Source organism: Heterodontus francisci, chromosome 32, assembly GCF_036365525.1.
Source record: "Heterodontus francisci isolate sHetFra1 chromosome 32, sHetFra1.hap1, whole genome shotgun sequence".
NCBI classification, from domain to species: domain Eukaryota; kingdom Metazoa; phylum Chordata; class Chondrichthyes; order Heterodontiformes; family Heterodontidae; genus Heterodontus; species Heterodontus francisci.
In genome coordinates this window covers 20561794-20583991 of record NC_090402.1, presented here as the reverse complement: position 1 = coordinate 20583991, position 22198 = coordinate 20561794, and the positions used below count along the sequence as shown (strand labels likewise).

The 22198-nt window shown below is 41.5% G+C and overlaps 1 protein-coding gene across 7 annotated transcripts in view; it reads left to right on the top strand.

The window, feature by feature from the left end:
- The first annotated feature begins 2042 nt into the window (after nucleotides 1-2042).
- Nucleotides 2043-22198, top strand: part of ralgps1 (Ral GEF with PH domain and SH3 binding motif 1) — a 650997-nt gene continuing 630841 nt past the window's right edge. For 4 of the 7 annotated variants that reach the window (XM_068012419.1, XM_068012422.1, XM_068012416.1 and 1 more), the window contains exon 1: nucleotides 2043-2280. The gene's annotated coding sequence lies outside the window, so the exon portion shown is untranslated. Of the gene's footprint in view, nucleotides 2281-15829; nucleotides 15873-22198 lie in introns of those variants that run through there. The other 3 variants (XM_068012423.1, XM_068012421.1, XM_068012417.1) reach the window with 2 other exon arrangements.

Below are 22198 nucleotides of genomic sequence, written 5' to 3'. Positions count from 1 at the left end.
TCAGCCATCTCAGAACCCATCGAAATGGACTGGAAGCAAGTCATCCTCGATCCTGAGGGACTGCTGAAGAAGATACTCTCCCTCAGCTTCAAAACAGTAAGAAAATATTGGCCAGGGTCCCCGCACCTGATTGTAAGTGTCCATATTTAGAATTTGGATGAGGATAGAATTGGACCAGACTTCGATCTGAAGTTTTCCCATGACTAAACTAGCCCATCAATACTCATGTCTAGCTTCTCATGCAGAATGGCAGGTTGCTTTTATCTGCACCACCACAGACTAAAGTGAGTCACTTTCCTCAGGAGGAGGAGGAGAAAATGGGAGTAAAATTATTAAAGGCTTTTCAACTTAGTGCATTCAATTTAAATCTGATCAACTAAAACAATGCGCTACAGGAAGTATATATTGATTTGCATGTTCATCAAAACGATACCGGGGCTGAAAGGGTTAATTTATGAGGACAGGTTGCATAGAAAATGCTTGAATTTCCCCCCTGCCCCCAACCAATATTCTTTGTGTGTTTTGATCTGTTCAAAGTTTAGGAATTTTCCAAAACAGGAATAAACATAATTAAAGACAGGACCAAAAATCAAACAGTTTAGGATTTATTATGATTGACATGTTGAACCCTGCAGCTATTCTGATAATAATACAAGTCGACAAGGTAAAATGCAAACATCTTTCCAACACCCCTGACTCTGCAACCAAATTTCCTTTCTGGTTACCACATAGCTTTTATGTTTTGCTTTATGCTTGAAAGGATTTCCAGGCCACCTCTCAGGAGGTGGCAAATTAACCATAGGATCATAAGAAGGCCATTCAGCCCCTTGAGCCTGTTCTGCCATTCGACGAGATCATGGCTGATCTTCTACCTCACAGCCATTTTCCTGCACTATCCCCATATATGTTTGCACCTCCAAACCCATATGTTCTTCCTGAAGACAGTTACCTGATCATGATTTACGAACAGAAATAGGCCATTCAGCCCAGTGAGTCTGTTCCACCATTCAAATAGATCACGACTGAGCTGTATCTTAACTCCATTTGCCTGCCTTAGTTCTATAACCCTTAAAACTCCTGTCCAATGAAAATCCATCAATTTCAATTTCGACACTTTCAATTGACCCCCTCCAAACTCAGCCTCAGCGGCTTTTTAGGGGAGATAGTCCTGGATTTACAATACTCTTTGTGTGAAAAGGTACTTCCTAATATCACCCCTGAATGGCCTCACTCAAATTTTAATTTATGGCCTCTTGTTCTGGACACCACCGTCAGAGGAAATAGCTTCCATCTCCTCTATCAAATCCTTTAATCATTTTAAACACCTCTCTTAATCACCCCTTAATCTTCTACACTCAAGGGAATACAAGCCTTGCCTACGCAAGCTGACCTCATAATTTAACACTTTTAGCTCTGGTATCATTTTGGTGCTTGCACCTCCAAGCCCATATATTCTTCTTGAAGTTCAGTGCCTAAAACTGAATGCTAAATGCGGTTTAACCAAAACTTTATATAACTGTAAAACAACTTCCACCCTTTTGGATTCCAGTCCCTTTGAGATAAAGGTCAACATTCCCTTAGCTGTTTAATTTTTCCCCTACCTGTTTAATTTTTCCCCTACCTGTCTATTAGCTTTTAGTGATGAGATCCAATTCATTGCTTGAGTAAATGATTTGAAATACATATAACTAAATACAATTGAGTCACAATTGGATAGGTAAGATGCAATCTAGGCACTACAGGATATCACTACGTTTAAAAAAAAAAGGTTTCACATTTGTCTCACTATCCCTTTTGAACTGTTCAGTTCACAATTCCTCCTTGAACTACAATCCCCAGGATGCAGTTGAGACAGTGAAGCTGCGACACCTCACCCTGCGCGGAGTCCCGCCTCTGCTTGGCAATGATTGGGGAATGGGGGGCGAAGTGGGCCAATACAGCGACGAAGAGAAGGTCCACGCCGATGCTGATTGGTGAGGATCCTCTGCCAATCAGTGAATGTACCTGCACTTCCTGTTGTCAAGCTGACGGGGGGTGGGGCTGGCCAGCTGGAGCTAGTGTCAAGTGCTTGCGAGAGACACTGAATCCTGCCATGTTGAGCAATGGATCGCAGAACACCAATGTGTTGGTAGTCCGGGCAGAAAACAAAAGCTGTGAGAGATTACCGCAGACGAAATAATTTTGTGACTATTCCACCACTTATTAGTTTTACTGAACGGAATGCAGAAGGTGCCTGAATATTCAGTGGAATGACAGACTGCAGTGACAGCAGAGGGAGCGGTGAGTACTAGTGTCGCTGCTCTAAGTGCTATCAAAATAAAGGGGTGGGAACAGAGACGTAGAGAAATATTATTGTACAGGGTGTATTGTAATGTATGGTGGAATTGGAATTCTGCTGATTTACATGAAATAACTTCTCTTTGCAGTATTGCAACCCCAAATTCAAGGGTTTTATCGATAAATACAGTAATTTTGCTGCATTTGAATGCAATTAAAAAAAATGGAAACATTGCGTCTCTACCCCAGTGTAATGTGACACTGTTCATTTACTACTTTCTCATTGCATATAATGGAACGATGTGATGCAGTGTGTGTACATGGTATCAGAGACTGAAAGGGTTGAACCTGAGCTTTCGAAATATTTGACCTACCTTGTTCGACGAAATTATTGATTTTAGTGATAAACCCAATTCCAAAGGGTATTTGTATCCATAGGATTTTTTTGGACTGGGGTTAGGGGATATGGTTTTTTTTTTAATCAGCTAGTGTAACAAAAGTTGGTTCCCCTTTATTTATTCAAGTGAAATAAGCTACTGATCCAATAGAAATCCAACAACCTATCAGTGTTGGGGCATTTCAGCAGTACAATAATTTATGCTGTATTTTCTTGTTCATCAAGCTGCTGTACATAATAAGGTTAAAGGATCCCAGAATGAGAGTTTCTCTTTCTCTGTCTGGTATCTATGAACCGCACGCCTGACCCCAGCGAATATAAAACTAGTTTTTCCAGAGGCTCGCTCGCTCGCCCGCCCGCCCATTGTATCGGAGTCTGGCTGCGTGTGATCATGTCAGTGTAATTAATCAGCAGCCCTCCCTCTAATGAATCATTAAGTCGTGCCCGCTTTTGGAATGGGAATTTTATGAACGGTGCATTCCGATAGGAGTTAAACATGCAGTTCGTGTTTTTTTTTCTCCCACATTCAAGAATCAAATGCATGCATTTTGAATTTTATTAGCGTTTAAACAGTGCCTTTCTGTCGCAGAACGGTAGATGGACTGCAATCGTTAAGGGGAGAAATAGCCCTCAATGTCACGAATTCAGTTTTTGCTGGACGCCGGATTTATTTTTGCTTTGCAAACATCAACATTTGGCAGAAATGGTTACACCTGTCGTTTTTGCGGTATATATCGCGTAATCTCTAATACCTGGTTTGTTTACGGATAATGCTGCTGGAAGAATCTTCTCTGTCAATGTCACACTTAATCCACGTGAGAGAAAGATCAATTGTTTTGAGCGCAGCACCTGTCCAATTATCCTTTTAAACGGTAATAGAACAGTAATTGCCCACTATCATTATCGGCATTTACATGCAGATAAAAGGATTAATGTTATAATTCGTATTTGTTTAATTTCGTTTCACATTTTTAACATTGCATTGTGGATATTAATACGTGAAAACTGTATATGCTGGAACTAAGTTTAAAATGTTCACAGTGGAGCACGTTTTAAGAAAGATTTTGAATAAATTCAGCTCATGGAATTAATAATTAAATGTAATGGTGGAACACTTTTCATTTAAATTTATCTGGGATGAAGTGCTTTTTTTTTAAAGGGATGATTAATGATGTGAATAAGGAGGGACTTTAAATGGAAACTATATTTATTTTCAAACAGGTCATTTGAAGCAGAATGGTTACATTTATTGCATTGCTGCTCATAGATGCGACTAAAAAAAATTATAAAGAGAAGTGGAGGAGCTGGGGGTTGAGGTGATTTTTCAGTGTGATCCTCTACAGTGAATTGTGTATGGAGAGAAATTGTAATTTGGGAGAGTTACTAGAAAGCAATTAAGTTGTATTTGTGTGGGAAGAATGAATAGGCCACATTTCTTCATGTTTTTTTTTTGGTTCTATTGTGTCATTAATCAGTGGTAGTTTAGTGCTGAGAGGGAGGAGATGCAGCAATAAAGGATTTTAAAATGCAGGGTGGTGGGGAATATCAGGAACAAAAGGGCAGGATTTTTGTTCTTCAGTCCAGTCCCACTGTCGGGATGAAATACATGTCGAGAACCCTGAACTGGTGGCGGGACCCCCGACGGAGACTTCGGAGAAGGGGGCCAATTAAGGAGGCTGGATGGGCTCCCAGATTTATAGGGCCAATAGGACGCTGGCCAGCAGTGAAAGATCGGCAGCCCAATTGTCAGAGGTGGGTGCTGCTAGGATACCTAGAGAGGCACAGGGACACTCCCATTCCCAGTTGCTGGCCACAAATAGGGGATATAAGCAGGGACAAAAGGGTTAGGGCTGTTGTACAGGAGGAAGGAAGCACCCCCACAGTAACGGGCATTGCCACAGTTGCGGCCGTTTATGAGCACAGCACCTTCCCCATGGTATGCAGCTCCGGACTGCCACTGGGAGGTTGCTAGCGTTTCACGGACGGGTATCCCGCACACCGGCTGGAAAATCCAGAAGACGTTGGGGAAAGTGCCCTTAATTAAGACCTCAAAGGGGCTAAATAAATTGGCTAACTGCTGCAGCTAGTCCCGCTGTTACCCCGCCTCTTGCAGAATCCCGCGGAGGGTGGGACAGAGTCGTGGAGCTGGCCTGAGGGAATTTCCACCTCCTTTCTGAGCCCCGCCTCCAGACCCATCTCAGTAGCAGTATGGATCCGAAATTGGCTGACTGGGAACAGAGTAGTTGTGAACTGTTGTTTTTCGGACTGGAGGAAGACATGAAGAAATAAGGTTCCTCAGCGGTCAGTGTTGGGACCCCTACTTTTCTTGGCCTATATTAATGGACTTGGGTATACATGGTAAAATATCAAAATTTGCAAGTAAAAAAAACATGAAGGTAAATTGAGAAGGGGCTAGTGATCAACTTCAAGAGGATAGACACAAACTGGTGGACTGGGCTCACAAGTGGCAGATGAAATTTAATGCAGAAAAGTGTGAAGTGATTAATTTTGGTAGGATGAGGAGAGGCAATATAAATTTAAAGGATACAATTATAACGGGGGAGTAGGAGCAGAGGGACTTGGCAGTATATATGCACAAATTATTGCAGGTTGAGAAAGCAGTTAATAAAGCATATGGGATCCTGGGCTTTATAAATAGGGGCATAGAGTACAAAAGCAAGGATGTTATGATAAACCTGTATAAAGCACTGCTTCAGCCCCAACTGGAGTATTGTGTCCAATTCTGGGCACCATACTTTTGGAAGAATGTTGAGACATTAGAAAGGGTGCTGAAAAGATTCATGAGCATAATCCCAAGGATGTGGAATGTCAGTTACTTTTTTTTTAAAAAATCATTCATTGGATGTGGGTGTCACTGGCTAGGACAGCATTTATTGCCCATCCTGAATTGCCCTTGCAAAGGTGGTGGTGAGCTGCTGTAGGCCATGTGGGGTAGGTGTACACACAGTGCTGTTAGGAAGGGAGTTCCAGGATTTTGACCCAGCACCAATGAAGGAACGGTGATATAATTCCAAGTCAGGATGGTGTGTGACTTGGAAAGGAACTTGCAGGTGGTGGTGTTCCCGTACATCTGCTGCACTTATCCTTCTAGGTGGTAGTGGTTGCGGGTTTGGAAGGTGCTGTCGAAGGAGCCTTGGTGCGTTGCTGCAGTGCATCTTGTAGATGGTGCACACTGCTGTTACTATGCAGTGGTGGAGGGAGTGAATGTTTGTGGATGGGATGCCAATCAAGCGGGCTGCTTTGTCCTGGATGGTGTTGAGCTTCTTGAGTGTTGTTGGATCTGCACCCATCCAGGCAAGTGGAGAGTATTCCATCACACTCCTGACTTGTGCCTTGTCGATGGTGGATAGGCTTTGGGGAGACAAGAGATGAGTTAGTCATAGTCATAGAGAGATACAGCACTGAAACAGGCCCTTCGGCCCACCGAGTCTGTGCCAACCATCAACCACCCATTTATACTAATCCTACATTAATCCCATATTCCCTCCCACTTACCCACAATTCTCCCACCTACCTACCCCAGGGGCAATTTACATGGCCAATCTACCTATCAACCTGCAAGTCTTTGGTTGTGGGAGGAAACTAGAGCACCTGGCGGAAACCCACGCGGTCACAGGGAGAACTCGCAAACTCCACACAGGCAGTACCCAGAACCGAACCCGGGTCACTGGAGCTGTGAGACTGCGATGCTAACCACTGCGCCACAGGATTCCTAGCCTCTGACCTGCTTTTGGAGCCACGGTATTTATATGGCTACTCCACTTCAGTTTCTGGTCAATGGTAGCCCCTAGGATGTTAATAGTGGGGGGTTCAGTGATTGCATTGCCATTGAATGTCAAGGGGAGATGGTTAGATTCTTTCTTGTTTGCGATGGTCATTGACTGGCAGTTGTGTGGCACGAATGTTACTTGCCACTTATCAGCCCAAGCCTGGATATTGTCCGGGTCTTGCTGCATTTCTGCACGGACTGCTTCGGTATCTGAGGATAGGTTGGAGAAGCTGAGTTTGTTCGCCTTGGAAAAGAGATTAAGAGGAGATTTGATAGAGGTGCTCAAAATCATGAGGGAACTGGACAGAGCAGAAAGGGAGAAACTGTTCCTGTTAGCTGAAGGATCCAGAACCAGAGGATGTTGATTTAAGGTGAGTCCAAAAGAAGCAACAGTGACGTGAGGAAAACATTTTTTTCACCATGAATGGTTACGATCTGGAATTCACTGCCTGAGGCTGTGGTGGAGGCAGATTCAATCGAGGCCTTCAAAAGAGAACTGGACAATTATCTGAAAAGAAAAAATTTGCAGAGCCATGGGGAATAGGCATGGGAGTGGGACTAGGTGAGATGCTCTTAGAGAGCCAGCATGGACGCAACCGGCTGAATGGCCTCCTTATGTGCTGTAAACATTCTGATTCTATGGGGCTTTGAAAATTCTGCCAAAGTATTATCGTTGCTGAAAATTCATAGAACTTTAAAAATGAGCAGACATTGGTGTCTTTTAATGTTTGTTTCTATTTTCTTATTTTGTTTCTCTATCTGTAGCTGATGAAGGCATTTCAGTCCAGCCAACAGTGACCTTTGCACACTCATGTCAGTTCTCCTCATTGGCAAACTTGATGTGAGAAAGGCTGGAACTGTGTGGGAAGAGATTGCTTCCTATATAGTTTTCATTCCTTTTAGATGAGCTAACCAAGACTGGGGACCATGCCTGATTATGAGTGGTACTCATAGAACATAAGAAATGGGACCAAGTGTAGTCTATTCAGCCCATCGAGCCTGCTCTGCCATTCAATAAGATCATGGCTGATCTTCGACCTCAACTTCACCTTCCTGCACTATTCCCATGTGCCTTGCTTCTCTTAGATTGATAGACTTTTTCAATTCTGTCTCGAATATACACAACCAACAAGGATCCAGCTCTCCTGGGTAGAGGATTCGAAAGATTCGCAACACTTTCAGTGAAAAAAATTTTTCATCTCAGTCCAAAATGGTTGACCCCTTATTCTGAGACACTGACCACAAGTTCTGGACTCCCGATCCAGTAGAAACATCCACCCTGCCATGCCTCTTTCAGAATTTTATTATTTTTATTGAGATTGAAATTGACATCTGAGACTTGCACAACTCCGTATTGTGACCAACATGCATTTGGGCTGGGTCAGATGCTTTGGATATGAGCAAAGAGGTTTTTGTGAGAATAAAAGTGGGCCAAATTTCAAACAAAGTGCAGAGAAGGGTTTGCTTTGTGCCTAGAATGTCACTCTATCATGTTTCACAATGTTATTTATCTAAGCAAAACCTAGAAAATTAGCTTTAACAAGTACTGTCAACACATAATTTGCTTGCCACATACATTGCATATAGTGCTCATAATACATAAGAATGTAAATGCCATCCTTGTGATAAAAGAGCAGAGAATGTGAGGTTCATGGTGTTTCTCACATCTCCTTTGATTACACTTGGGCATTCCAGTCAGCTGGGAATATAAAACGTACATAGATGACTGGAAGCATAAACAGTTATTAAGACTAAAGATGTTAAGTTGGATGTAAATAAACTGTGACATGGGCAACCACTGGAGAAATTAATGGGACTGAAACCAACAAATCCTCTGGACCTGATGGCCTGCATCCTAGAGTTTCAAAAGAGGTGGCTGCAGAGATAGCCGGTGCATTGGCTTTGAACTTCCAGAATTCCCTAGATTCTAGAATAGAGTGGAAGATGGCAAATGCAACCTCACTATTCAAGAATGGAGGGAGAAACAGATGAAACACAACTATAGGCCAGTTCGCCTGATATCAGTAGTAGGGAAAATGCTAGAATCTTGGGGACGTGTTAACAAGGCACTTGGAAAATCTTAATATGATAGGCAGGGAAATCATGTTTGTTGAATCTATTAGAATCTTTTGAGGGTGTAACTAGCAGGGCAAATAAGGGGGAACCTGTGGATGTACTGCATTTGGATTTTCAGAAAGCCTTTGAAAAGGCACCATACAAGATGTTAACAGAAGATTAATACCTGTGGGAATGGGGATAATTATATTAGCTTGGATTGAGGATTGGTTAATGGACAGAAAACAGGAATTAATGGGTATTTGCAGGTTGGTAGGTTGCAACTAGTGGACCTCTGCTATTTACTATCTATATCAATGACTTGGATAAGGGGACCAGATGAATTGTATCCAAGATTGCTGCTGATACAAAGCTAGTTGGGAAAGTAAGCTGTGAGGAGGATGCAGAGAAGCTGCAAAAGGATATAGACAAGTTCAGTGAGTGGACACGAGAGATTAATATGGGGAAATGTGAAATTATCCACATTGGTAGGAAGAATATCTTTTAAAAGGTGAGAGACTAGTAAATGTTGATATGCAAAGGGAATTGGGTGTACACAAATAACAGGAAGTTAGTATGCAGGTACAGCAAGCAATTGGAAAACAATTGGTATTGCAAGGGAGTTAAGTATAGCAGTAAGGAAGACTTGCTGCGATTGCAAAGTTTTGATGAGATCATACCAAGAGTACTTTGGTCTCCTTGCCTGTGGAAGGATATACCTGCCTTAGAGAGGGTGCCGTAAATGTTCACTAGATTGATTTTCTGGGATGAGGGTGTTCTCCTAAGAGAAGCAATTGAGTAGAGTGGACCATATTCTCATGGAGTTTAGAAGAATGAGATGATCTCATTGAAGGGTATACTATTCTTAGAGGATTGGACAGGATAGATGCTGAGAGGATATTTCCCCTGGCTGGGGAGTCCAGAAATAGGAGTCATAATCCCAGTACCATTTTGGAATGAAATTAGAAATTTTTTCTCTCAGGGTTGCGAATCTTTGGCATTCTCTACCCCAGAGAACTGTGGTTGCTCAGTCATATATTCAAGGCTGAAATCCATAGATTTATGTGCACTAAAGGGATAGGGCAGGAAAATGGAGTTGACCTAGAAGATCCAGCATGCTCTTACTGAAAGGTGGATCAAGCGCAAGGGGCAATATGGTCTAATCCTGTTGCTGCGACTGTGTTCTAACTGTAAAGAGTCCTGTAATGAATTGTGTCTGGAGTTCTTATCACATTTTTTTCACAACTGATTTTAGTACTTGGGGGTTGATACAGTAAATAAGTATTTGAGAACTGGATGCTCCACAATAGGAAGTAAAATTAATACTTTGAGAGACTAATTTGATTTTGAAGCCAACTTTTTCTTCCAGCTGTAAGAATTGAGCTTTGCCAAACACTCTTTCCCCCAGTGGTGGTGATGCTTCAAGTTTAAGCATCTTCTAACAGTTAAGATGGGGAAATATATTGATCTTTGAATTTTTGAGGCTGAAATACTCTGAATTGCTTCTTGTTCCTCAGACTGGTTTAAATGAGAGTCTACATTGCAATATTACACTTGATTACTTTGTAGATTTGTTATTTTAAAAGCATGTGAGCAGATCTTTTGGAGCTTGTTTTAGGAAATAATATATATGTTTGAGGTTCTATCTTGAATTAGTTCTTTGGTTTTGTAATCCAGAGCCTGGGTTCTTTTGTATTTTTCATCTCTCCTTTTGTGAAGGCTTTGATTACTTGCACTTCCACACGCACCTGCTAGCCACCAATACTGTTTGTCAGCATCAACTGTGAATGCCAGCAGGCAGTGTGAGCAGCTGTCAAGCCCAATGCACATGATTCAATAATTTGTATATCTAGTAGTCTGTTCACACCTGGCCTTCCAGTAGGTGTCATTGGATAGTGATTGCAAGCAGTGATCCTGGCTGTAAGAAAAAAACTCATTACACAAAAGTTAAACAGTCATTGAAGCAGAATGAGAATCTTCAAAATGACTGTTGGTCTGGTTTGCAGTATGGAAGCCTTGGGCTCTCAAAAATTGATGTGATAAATTTAAGTCTGCATTTATTTATTTTGAGGTGTAAATTTATCTGGCAATGAGACACCTTCGCAAAATACAGTTTTTTTTTCTCTCTGCCTCAGTATTTTTTCAAAAAATATACTTCATAAAATTAGTAAAAGTAAATTACATAACAGTTCAAATTTGACATTACATAAAGTGCAATACAGACATGTTTCTTTTAATACAGTACATGAGGTGTCTCACTACACTTGCCATTATAGGTTATATTTACAATGTACATTTGCATTTCATGTTAAACATTCTCTGGTGCATACAGCCCGAGGGGTTTTCCACAGTTTCCAACACCTCGGTATACTATGGTGGGAGGGCCTTAGATGGTGGACTTTCCCTATTTGAGCTTTTGCGGCGGCTGCCCCAAGCTTTAGTGCATCCCTCAGCACATAGTCCTGGACCTTGGAATGTGTCAGTCTGCAACACTCGATCCTTGCACTTGAAGACCAACAAGTTTAGGGCAGACCAAAGCTGTGGTGGGAAAGAAACCATTGTCCGCCTCCTTCTGGAATGTTCCTTTGCAAAGCATATCCGGAAAGAGATGGAGTGGTTTTTGTCGAGGTTCATCCCGAGCAGCTTTTTAATGCAGGACTCCGTGCTCTACAGGCTGTTCCCAGGGATGCACACGAAGATAAACATCAACAGCTGCTGGAGGACCATCAACTCTAATAGACATTCTTTGGTCTGCACAAAACCTGCTGGTCTTCCAATGCAAAGAACTTATTTCCAATCTATCCAGTACTTACTCAGCAGATCGCTTAGGTGTTCCAATCATAAGCGTTTGAGAAGAATTAATCCTCTAAATGGACTTTAAAGTCATTGCTGCAACATGTGAAAGGGTGTGTCTGTGTGTCCTGTGGAATATGGACATCTTTATCTCAACTTGAAGGAAAATTTAAGTTGCCCCTCGCATTGGAGTTGGCTGAGGAGCGGGATGGCCTTTTGTATAATGTCATTGCAACCAACATGTTGACATCGAATGAGCTGCTGATTGTATTTCAGACATTGCATCTCCTTTTCCTGGGGCAAACCTGCTTGCAAAATTGTGGTTTCTTGAATTATTTATAAATTACAATGTGGTATAATAAATATGTCAGGAACACTTTTTTTTTTAATGAAAGGCAGATGCTCACTCAGGAGCCTTTTATGAACTCTAGCAAATGGAGGGAGAATCATGCAGTTCTAAATTAAATTTTAAAGAAGTAGTTTTTCCAACATTGACATTTTTTTACTGGACGCGTACTGCCCATCTGAATGGCTTATTTGAATAAGATTGCCAAATTTTTGCTAATTGATAGGTGTGCGTCAAAACATTACCTGTGGCCATTTGGAACTTAATGGAGTCAGATCTGACTCATTTCAGGTAGGGCTCTTGTTGGCTGTTTCATGTGCAGTGTATCCAGCATAATTGAAGAAACATAAATGGACTTATCAATGTAATTTAAAATAAAGTCCCATGCTAGACTATAGCAGGACCTGGACAAAAGCCAGGTCAGGCCTGACAAGTGGAAGGCAACATTTTCACCGCATCAATGCCAGGCAGTGACCCTCCCCAACAAGACAAGACCCAACCACTTCCCCATGACTTCCAGGGACAACATCAACATGCTGGCGTCACTGGTGACCACAGCTTAATTGGACCATCCATATAAATTGAGCAGGCCAGAGACCCAGGTATCCTGTGAAGAGAGACTTGCCTGCTATCACGGCTCCTCGGTAAGACATTGATGCTAGGAGCTGGTGAAGGGTTGACCTTTTCACATAGTGGAAATATTAATTGTAAATTTAAACAGGGCATGACTTGAGTAAGAACTAAATTTACCTATTTGGGAAATAATGACTTGTAGAGATTTATTGACTTGTGAGCTGAGAGATCAGCTCTTTGGTTCTCTGTATTTTGGAACTCTGGATAGACAGGCACCACTCAAACACGGGTAGCCAATTTGCAATTAGTGGATGAGCACTTAATGTTGCTGCTTATATTTGGGTATGACAGAAAAGATGTAGGACAATAAAATCATGTTTGTTTATTTGTTGACCACAGTTAAATGCATTCCAAGATAATCTTGGCCAGTAACCATATTCGAGAGAATGTAATGTCCTGCTTATGTTTGAAGTCTGAGGAGAAAGTCTGTCTTGCCAAAGCACATTTAAAGGCTCATTAGGGTGCAGTGTGGTTTGGGTTACCAAAGGAATTCACTCGTTCTTGTAAAAAAAGGGTTGATGTTTTATTAGGATTCTGATTGACAATAAGGCATGTGGCTAATTGATTTACAAAGCGGACAACGCCAGACAGCATCATCAGCATGCAAGTGGTATCCTGCCTACAGATACATTTATATGCAATAAAATCAAATTGTCGTGCTTTTTGCTAATACAAGTATCAAGGACTGAATAGAAGAATCTTAAAATAGATTTTGAAACGAAAAATGAATTTCGAACAAAACCAAAATGCTGGGTACACTCAGGTCAGGCAGCATTTGTGGAGAGAGAAAGTGTTAACATTTCAGATTGTTGATTTGCTGTCAGAACAGGTCAATGAATTTGGAACATTCATTCAGTAGTAGTGGGCAATGATGCATTTATCTGTAGTGCCACTGAGAAGTGGACCACTGCAGAGTCCTTAAGAGTCATCCATGTGCTGTAGGTTAGACCTACATGTAGACTGTGTAATGAGTTCATTATGTTTGCAACATAAATTAGATGTGTGGAGTCCAGTTTGTTGAAGATCTCAGGTTTATTAACAGCTAAACTAGTATGTACAGTACGGAGTAAACTGTTTACAGAACCACCTTCTAGGTGTTACAGTTGCAGAGTGACTCTGGCTTGTCACATGACTCCATCCTAGTACTTGGCTCACTAGCATACTGAGATCTTAAAGGGACATCACTCCTAAGGTAATCATGCAACAGATTAGATCGAGTAGATGTGGAGGGTTCCTTTCCTCGAAGAACATTAATGAACTGGTTAGGGTATGATATTTGTGCTAGCCCACCAACTACCAGATTTATTGGAATCAGTGTATAACTTTGTATATGTAGGATTTGAATTCATGACCTATGGGTTGCTAGCCTAGCACTGTAACCACTACACTACAGTTCATAGTAAAATCTCTATTCGTGCATAGCATTTTGTGAACATCAAAGCCATAAAGTGGGTGCAGTTGAACAAAGATTACAAGAGAAGCAATTGGTCAAGTAGTAAATGAAGGTAAAATCTTTCTTCCACCGAGGGGAAAAACACAGTTTGTGTTTCTATGTTTCATAGAATCCCAGAGAGTGGGGCCGAGGTGGCTGAATTACCAATGATGAGGCAATAGGAGGGAGGCATGCACAGTTGGCCACAACCAGAAAATGATAAGGTTGTGGAGGTTTAGGAGGTTACAGAAATATGGAGGGGTGATGCCATTGAGGGTTTTAAACACAATTTTGAGAATTTTAGATCTGAGATGTTGGGAGAGTTAATGTCGGTCATTAAGGGAAAAGGTAATGAACAACTGGGGCCTGGTGTGAGATAAGATATGATCAGCAGAAATGTTATGAGCTGAAGTTTATGGAGAGTCTAAGATGGGAGGCTGGATCACCAGTTATTGTTTCCCCAGCAAACATGCATGACGAAATATGCTCAGCGTGGAACAGGGATCAAAACGCAGCCCTTCTGGTTGATGTGATTTGGTCCTGCACCAGGCAGTCCTTCTACCTCCTGAACCTTAGATGTGTTTCGACCAGTTTATTATTTTTCCTTGCCTTGAAGATCATAAGATTTTATTAAAGAACAGCATGTAGTATCATTTTGTTTTGAGAGTCATTTTGGACATAACTGTGTATGAAACAAGACAAGATTTTGTTGCTATTTTGTATTGGTGTTACTGCAGAAGCTAATACCAATTTTCATTAGCATGAAGGTAAAAATATTGTATTAAATCAGCATGACTGGAATTAAGTACTGCTGGATGAAAGTGCAAATTTTATCTTGAATCATTTTTTTGCTGTTGTGCCGAGTCAAAGAAGAATGGATAAAGTAAAATCAGGGATAAAAGGAAAATGGTGTTTCTCTGTTTACCAAACCTTGCAGCATTTATAGTCATGGAATCGATTCTTGGAAGATCAATATGACTAGTTATCATTTAGTTAAAGTAACTCTGGAGGTTGATCATGAATGATATAATGCTGTAAATTAATTTTGTAATTTTCTATAATACCATTCTTATTGACTGCATTAACACTCTGCTGAAAAGGTGTCATTAAAAAATGCTGAGAAATTGGGTGAAGAGGTTACCCCCCCCCCCCCCCCCACCCCACTACTTTAGCTGTGAAAATTCACAATGTTTCATTGCTTGGCCTCTTTTGCATTTTATTTAGAGACACAGCACTGAAACAGGCCCTTCGGCCCACTGTGTCTGTGCCGACCAACAACCACCCATTTATACTAACCCTACAGTAATCCCATATTCCCTACCACCTACCTACACTAGGGGCAATTTACAATGGCCAATTTACCTATCACCTGCAAGTCTTTGGCGGTGGGAGGAAACTGGAGCACCCGGCGAAAACCCACGCGGTCACAGGGAGAACTTGCAAACTCCGCACAGGCAGTACCCAGAATTGAACCCGGGTCGCTGGAGCTGTGAGGCTGCTGTGCTAACCACTGTGCCGCCCCATAGCTTGGCTTATTTTGTACAATAACAAGAGGTGACCAAACATAGTCCTCTCTTTACATAGCATGAAGTGAGCCAAATCTCTTCCTGTTCCTCCCACACGTTTGCTCAAGCATATGTGTGTCCCAGATAGTTGTGTTCAGCAACAGCTCATGCAGCCAGAAAATTTTCCATACAGTTTGTCTTTGAACATTACCTAATAAGTGCTACCACAGTGCATTTAATTACATCATGTGATGTGATTTTGCATGCGAAAAATCATAACTCTGCCATTTTCAGATATGCCTGCAATCAATTTCTGAAAGTTATGAACCTAGGGAAATATTCCATATAAGAAAAACAGTAAAAAGATGTAAAGAATAGGCTTGATAACACTATCAATGGATTGGGGGAGGTGTTACCTATTAAACTAGCATGTTTCCCAAGCAGAAAAACAGGACCTTTTGAACAACCCAGCTGTTAAATCTGTAACATAAAGGTTAATTATCAGTAAAAACAAATAAATAATGGGCTGTACTATTACTTAAGAGGGTTAGTATTGTACAGGCTTGATCGCAAAAGGATCGAATAGAAGAGCTCGAACAGGGGCTTTAATTTCATGCTTGCCTCGAGATTAAACATTTCGCAAGGTACTTTATAACCGAGCAGTTTTACACAAGTCTGATCTGTAATTAGAAGCTTGAACTGCAGATTCTAAGGAAACTCTACCCAGAGTACACTATTAAAACTAGTTTCATACTAGCCAGCATTTAGTGTTGAACAATTTTGAACAGTATAAATGGGTGAAGGGTTTAGTCTGTATAGAGGCATGGTTTAGTCATGAGTGTATTCCTGTCCTGATAGGTTCAGAAACCTAGCCTGGAACATAATCCAGGAAGAAGAAATAAATGTCTATTTGTTATAACTTGACATTCTGCTTGTTGTCATATATATGATTAATTCTGAATTGTTTAATTTTTCAAGTATTTTTAATTCTGTATCTTTTCCAGATACTGACGAATTATTAATGTAAGTTGGCCTTTAATAACTGAGTTGTCTTTTCAGATGAGTGAGACTTTGCAGATCTGTAGATTACTGAAATTGCTTTCCAGGATAATGTGGCTTGCTGGCTGGCAACTGTTTCAACATGTAACCACCAATGATGGCTATATAGAAGGTGCTCACATATACAGTCTTAATATAAAAGCTGCTGCTTTAAAAGCCAGTAGACAAAAACTGACTGGATGTTTCAGCTGTTTGGCAATTAGCCTTAAACCACTGGGACCTGGATTTAAAATAGAGTTGACTGAAGGGATGAAAGTATCCTCCTAGCTAGATGTAAGGATCCCATGTAAAATGAATTTGGGGGGAGTCTCTGTAAATTTGATCTGAGTCTAAGTACAAATCTGTCTTTAATTTAGCATTAATTGGTAATCTCATTAGGCACAGGTAAGAAATGGGAGAGTAATTGATGCAGCAGGTGTCCTTCTTTGACAATATATCTGCATGCTAACCTTCGAAGGGAGCAGCGGAAGCTTTGCTCCTCAAGCTGTATCTAATCTGGGAGTGTTTAATGCTGATACTACATGTTTAAAATATAGTGTTGCATTCTCTAGCTTAACATAAACCATAAAATTCCTGAATAAGTTGAAAAAAAATTGCAAAAGCAGTAGTCATTTAACAAAATGTAATGATTGTCAGAAAGGCATTTATGACTAATGGGATTAGAAATGAATACCAATTGGTGGTCAAGTGGGTAAAATATGGATCCAAAACAAACCATTCTGTTAAGCTTTGGCTGTGCTGGTTAGAAAACTTGGTTAAGCAAGAACACAAATTATTCTACAGCCGACGCTGCGTATGGCACCTTGAGCTATTTTATGAAGCAATTACATAGTTTAAATGTGCCAGAGATGTACAGCTATTACTAATTTTCAGATTCTTTACTATAGTACTATTATTGAAATAGTAACCTGATCAGACCTTTAATGTGGCATCTTTAATCTTGTAAAATGCTCCAAGGCAATTAATAGGAGCGCTATCAAACAAAATTTGACATTAAGCTTCATAAGATCATAAATAGGAGCGGGAGTAGGCCATTTGACCCCTGGAGTCTGCTCTGCCATTCAACGATCATGGTTGATCTGATTGTGGCCTTAACTACAGTTTCCTGCCAGCCCCCCTCCACCGCACCAAACCTGCGTGCCCCCCCCCCCCCCCCCACAATAATCCTCGACTCCCTTATAAATCAAAAATCTGTCTAACTCAGCCTTGAATATATTCAATGACCTACACTGGGAAAGAGAATTCCAAAGATTAATGACCCCCTAAGAGAAGACATTTCTCTTCATCTGTGTCTTGCATATGAGGAACCAATGATCGAAAGCTTGGTCAAAGAGCTAAGTTTTAAGGAGGGATTTAAAGGAGGAGGGAAAGGTCCTGAAGCGGAGAGGTTTAGAAAGGGGATTCCAGAGTTTAGGGCCTAGGCAGCTGAAGGCACAACCAGCAAAGATAGAGCAATTAAAATTAGGGATGTGGAAGAGTTTAGAATTGGAGGACACCATTTCCCTACACATTATCTCTAAATTTGCACAGCCTGAAAGGAGACTTATACCCAATCTAGGAATTAAAGAAATGCTTACTGAAAAAATTGCCATTTTAGATTCAAATCAATAACTCATTCAGAGGTCTCCAATGTCTTGAGGGAGACTTCAAAAAAAATTGTATGAGCCTGAAAACTAATTTTTCATCCACGAAGTTGAAAGATGACAAGTTAGTGTAATGCATTTTGGATTGTGATAAGGATTTGAATAATTACTGCATGCAAATATATTTGACTCTTGTTTGGAATACATTTTAATTCAGTGTGCTATTGCCACCCAGAGAGAGGGGGAGAGAAAGAGTTTTATTGCTTGGCAAAGGCAGTATTATCATGGACTCGGGGATAAAGAAACCTTTTGGACATGTTTACCAGGACCAAAAAGTGCTCTCCTCTGTTCACTGAACAGTGCATTAGTGTTGGATATTCTGTGAACCATTAAGTGATGTTCATGCAGTTGCAGATCGGCAGTGCTTATGTCCTGTGTTCGGAACGTAATGTTCATGTGATCCCTTCATCTAACTCAAACTTCTATAAAAACCTGCAGGATGTCTTGTAATGCTTCCCATCCAATGAATTACCAGGTAGTCTATTTTGCAGGTGTTAAAGGAGAGCAGAGAATGCTTCGCTTTTCTTTGAATAGTGCCATGGGATCTTTTGCCTTCATGTGCGCAAGTAGATAAGGGCTCAATTTAACATCTTACCTGAGCAGAAACTGCAGCACTCCCTCAATACTGAACTGGAGTCATTATGTGCAGTCATAGATTGGATTTGGAACCCCTAGGCAACAGTGCTACCAGCTGAGCCATGCTGACTCTATTGAATGCTGTGATGAGGAAACTGTAGCTTTATGTAGACTGAGTGTTAGTGTTAGACTGAGGAAACCTGCCTCACTCACCACTATTTATCTTTGTGATCTTATCTTTGTGCATGCTATGTTCTGAGAATTTTCACTAACCTGCCCTGCTGACAAATGCCAAACGTTCCCACTAATTGGTGAATGGATTTAATGCTTCCACAACTGGATCTTTCTTGTGTTTATCATAGAAATTACAGTACAGAATGAGGTCATTCAACCAATTGGCCCTTTAGCTTTTCTATGGTGCAATATCAGCCTCAGCTAGGATCTGGTTGGTAGCTTTTCCATTGGAAAATACCATTATCCTGCTTTGTCCCCATATCCTACTACATTTCTTTTTGAATACTTACCCAATTCCATTTTAAATCAGGTTACATTCTTTGCCTCAATAGCCACTTGTGATAAAGCATTCCATGTTCTAATGATCCTCTGAGTGCGCTAATGCAGATTTCCGACTTCATCCTTTTAATACTAATCCTGAGTTTGTGTACCCTTGTTACCTATTTACTAAACAGCAGGGATAATAGTTCATTGTTTATGCTTTCAAAATTTTTTGTATTTTTGAAAATGTCTTCTATTCCAATCCTGCCATTAATTTTGCCTCTTTCAGTGTATATGAAACAATTTTTTGAGCCTTTCGTCATAACTATAATCACGTTCCTGCCGTCAGTGTATTTTCATGGTATGGCTTCCATCCTTCTGACAATGGGACACAGACTGTACTCCCAGCTGTGGTCTACCCAATGTTTTGCACAAACTCAACATCACTTCCTTGTTTTTATATTCAATGCCCCTACATTTATGTCAAACTTCAGGATTTTTGATCATCTTTCTTCAAAAGGGTTTGGAAAAAAGAGTTACTTTCAATCATTCTTTCTGAGAAGTGTATTCTCACAAGTTTGACAAAAAAGTACCTAGATGGAAGATAGGTAACATGCTAAATGTGAATTGTTTTCCCCGGAGAGTAAACAGTAAATGCTTTCCTTGCTTGTCTAGGTATTTGAAAAAGCACTTCATGCTCATGGTGGTGGACAAGCCTTTTGAAATCTGTCTGTAAAAGGGTGAGAGGCAGCTTTAATACTGCAAAGCTGCGGGGAATATCGGGCTTGTTGAGGGGAAAACTGAGTGCTTTTACTGAGGCCGAGGGGTTAGAAATGCTGACCGTTAAATGCCATCTTGTTTGTAAGCGATCCATTGATGTAAACTAGTGTGGTGTGTTGTCTATTTTGTATTAATATTTGAAGGTGCCTCAGAGATTGAATAAGTACATCTCTCGCCTTTCCAAATTCCTCGTTCTCTCCCGCCCACTCAAGAACAATAAAAATTTGCTCACCGAGATATCTTCACTGCTTTCCTATCTGCAACGAGCAACTTCTCATCTTTGGTGATTTCAATTCCATCTCAATTCATAATGCTGTCTCTCCTCTGATTTCACTGCCCTCGTATCCTCCCTCAATCTCTCCCTGCCTAGAAACCCCCTACCCATATTCACAGCCACTTCTTTGATCTTACCACCTCACCTGGCCTCACCTAGGCCCATAATGTCAATCATGGATACGACCACCTCTGATCACTTCTTGTATTGCTCTCCACCGAAATCTCCACTCCCCCCTCCCAACCTTCCTTCCTTCCACGTCAGCCCCTAGATGAAAAAAACTCTCAATTCACTTCCGGTTGCATCTACAAAATCCAGCTGTTTAGCCGTGGCTCTCCATTCACCATGGGATTTCTGCAGCCACCTCGCTCTGGCTCTCTCCCTCGCCCTGGCTGTTCCCCCACTATGGCCCTCATTTCCATTCCCTTGAGTTCAAGGGGCGCAGACCTGAGACCAAATGGCAGACAGCTGATTTAGCCTTGACTGCATGATCTGGATGGACCACTTGTAGCACGATCGGTTTCTGCCTTCATCTGCCAAATCTGCTTGCTATTCCAGGATTTTCGAGGAATATAAAGATAACTCCTGGCCTTTTTGTCTCCAAGCCATCTTCTGGAGCCCCTCTCTCCTGTCTCCTTTTATCTTAACCTTCAAGTTCTTTGTTGTTAGGATTGAGACAATCTATTTGTCTCCCTCTGCCACTTCCCTCCTTTCCTCTACCCCACTGGGCTAAACGTCCTGTCAGGTTCTCCCTTGTCCTAGCTGTAAACTCACCTTTCTCTAGTTCCTCTCTGAAATCATCTTGTCCACAAGACCATCTTAACCCTACTAAACTGCTGACCCCCAACTTCCCTTTCTGGCTTCCACGTTAGTTGATATTTTTAACGGTATTCTCTCCTCAGGTGCTGCACCCCTCTCCTTCAAATCTGCTGTGATTTGCTCCCTAGTCAAAAAAGCAACAGTGGACATCCCCACCTTTGCAAATTCCCGCCGCATCCCAAACCTCTCTTTCCTCTCAATTCCTTGAACATATAGTTGCCTCCCAAATCCATGCTCATCTTTCCTGGAACTCCATGTTTGAATCGCCAATCAAATTTTCACCTCTGTCACAGTACCGAAACAGCTCTTGCTAAAGTTGCAAATGACATCCTATGAGACTGTGACTAAGGCAAACATTCCCTTCTTGTCCTTCTTGACCTGTCTTTAGCCTTTGACGTGATTGACCACGAACTTCAGCTCCAACGTCTCTCTACCGCAGTCAAGCTGAGTGGGACTGCAATTGCCTAGTTCCATTTTCGTAACTCCAGTCGTTGCCAGAAAATCATGTGCAATGACTTCTCTTCCCACTTCTGCACAATTACCCCTCGGATTCCCCAAGGATCTATCCTTAGCTCCCTCCTGTTTCTCATCTATATGCTGCCCCTCAGCAACGTCATCTGAAAAAGTAGTGCCAATTTTCCCATTTACGCTGATGATACCCAGCTTTACCTCGCCACCATCTCTCCCAACTCCACCATGTCTCTTAATTGTCAGACTGTTTGACTGGCATCCAGTACTGGACAAGTAGAAATTTCCTAAGCCATGACCAAAGCCATTGTATACATCCCCTGCCACAAACTCCTTTTCCCAGCCACTGACTCCATTCCTCTCCCTGGCAACTGTCTGAAGCTAAACCAAGGTGTTCACAACCTTGGTGTCATAATTGACCCTGAGATGAACTTCTGACCACATATCTGCTCCATCACTAAGATCACTTACTTCCACCTCCATAACATTGCCTGACTCTGTCCCTGTCTCAGCTCGCCTGCAGCTGAAACCCTCATCCACATCTTTGTTACCTCTAGACTTGACTATTCCAATAACTCGCATCAGGTCCCATTCACCCATCATCCTTGTGCTCACTGACCGACATTGGCTCTCAGTTCAGGAACGCCTCAATTTTAAACTTTTCATCCTTGTTTTCAAATCCTTCTAAGACCTCCTCTTCCCTATCTCTGTCACCTCCTGCAACCCTCTGAGATATCTATACTCTTCCAATCCTGACCTCTTGAGCATTCCTGATTTTAATTGCTCCACTGTTGGTGGCTGTGCCTCCAACTGCTGAGACCCTAAGCTCTGGAATTCTCTCTATAAACATCTGCAC